Genomic DNA, 1,578 nt, shown 5'->3' on the forward strand with positions numbered 1-1,578 from the left:
GATCTCTGTAGAAGCAGAGATCAGGCATGACCTCCCATGGGTGTTCTCAGGAAATGGTGCCACACATGAGCAGAACTTCCCTGGCCAGCATCCACCACATCAGACCCACTGAGTGAGCTCCCTTTTTAGGACCTTATAGCAGGATTCATCAAGTTGCTCTGAAAATCGAAAAGGCCCAGTAACGTGTGAGGCCCAAGCAGTTAAGAAATATGGAGAAAAGAAAACACAGACCATTTAAAAAAGGATTTCTCCTTAAAGTTGACACATCTGAATTATACTTATAGCAAGGATTACTATCAAACTCCACTCATTGGGCCAGAGACTCTTGCGGTGTTAGCAAAAAGACTTGCCCCTCGTGTAGCACACTACCTACACTTGTGAGTTCATCTAATCAGAAAATTCTTATCTTGAATTAATTTGAGATGAAAAAACATATTATGGAAAATAAATATTATTGTAAGTGCAGCCATCATTTATATTAACTGTCACTCGTTCAAGACCAATCAGGGTAGGATAAGAAGGATATGAGAAGTTTGTAGGCTAAAACAAAAGCATTGCTTAATTATTTTTATAGCTTCATTCATCCAGTGTTTATAATGTATACAAATAACAGTCTCTTATCCTGCTTTAGATATTGAAATTATTTTTCATAATAGAAATAATAGAACCGAGAAACTATAGAATCCTGAATCATATTTGCTTGGTGTCACTCACCATTTGACTAGTGAATCCAGCTCTTATTCATTACTATTCTCTGAAGTCTTTTGCTTCTATTTTCAGTAGTAGTGTGATTCTCCGTAACTTTTTCTTTATTCCAAATTTTCAGATTCTCCACTACTGTGATTTTTTTCATTGCAAATACCCTTAAACCAATATATTAGTTAACTGTTGTTGTACAGCCCACATTCCCTAGATTTAGTGGATTAAAAAAATAGTCACTTATTCTTACTCATGAGTACACAGATAAGCTCTGTTGTTCTAATCTAGGATACTTGGCTTGCTTATACATCTAAGGTCTGCTGGCTGGTGTTTTATTGCCTCACTCATTAGTCAGAAGATTAGCTCTCAGTAGTTGGAAATAAGATAAATTAGGCCACATGACTCTCCTTATTCTGCATATTAGATGATCTTATTCACATAGCAGTCTCAGAGTTCCACAAGGAGAGCAGAAGCAAGCAAGGCTTAGAATTCATACACTATGATTTCTGTTGCACTCTGTTGGTCAACATGTATTACAAGTGCAGGCTAGATTCAAGGGACAAGAAGTAAATGCTACTGCTTGATGTATCACAAATAGTGTATGGTTATAATTTAAAAAAAAAAAGATTAATTGCAACTATTTTTGTAAATGATATTCCACAGTCTACTTCCTGACCACAATTGTTTACATTTATCCCATTTCAAGACACTCAAAATTCTGATCCAGTTATGACATTGTGTTCAAAGTATAAGATCTCATGATCTGCATCGAGTCTTGATGTGGCTCTTACAATACAGTTTTTATAATACCTAGCTCTTTATATGGAAAGCCAAGAACTAACAACTAAACTATCTGACCCCATACATGTAATTTACAAA

The 1,578-nt window shown here is 35.6% G+C and overlaps 1 non-coding gene across 1 annotated transcript; it reads right to left on the reverse strand.

The window, feature by feature from the left end:
- Window positions 1-276: 276 nt before the first annotated feature.
- Window positions 277-424, reverse strand: LOC118522612 (small nucleolar RNA SNORA62/SNORA6 family). Its single transcript, XR_004910712.1, has one exon. It is a non-coding gene; the product is annotated as a small nucleolar RNA SNORA62/SNORA6 family (small nucleolar RNA).
- Between the last annotated feature and the right edge of the window lie 1,154 nt (window positions 425-1,578).

This window comes from Halichoerus grypus, chromosome 3 (assembly GCF_964656455.1).
Source record: "Halichoerus grypus chromosome 3, mHalGry1.hap1.1, whole genome shotgun sequence".
NCBI lineage: Eukaryota > Metazoa > Chordata > Mammalia > Carnivora > Phocidae > Halichoerus > Halichoerus grypus.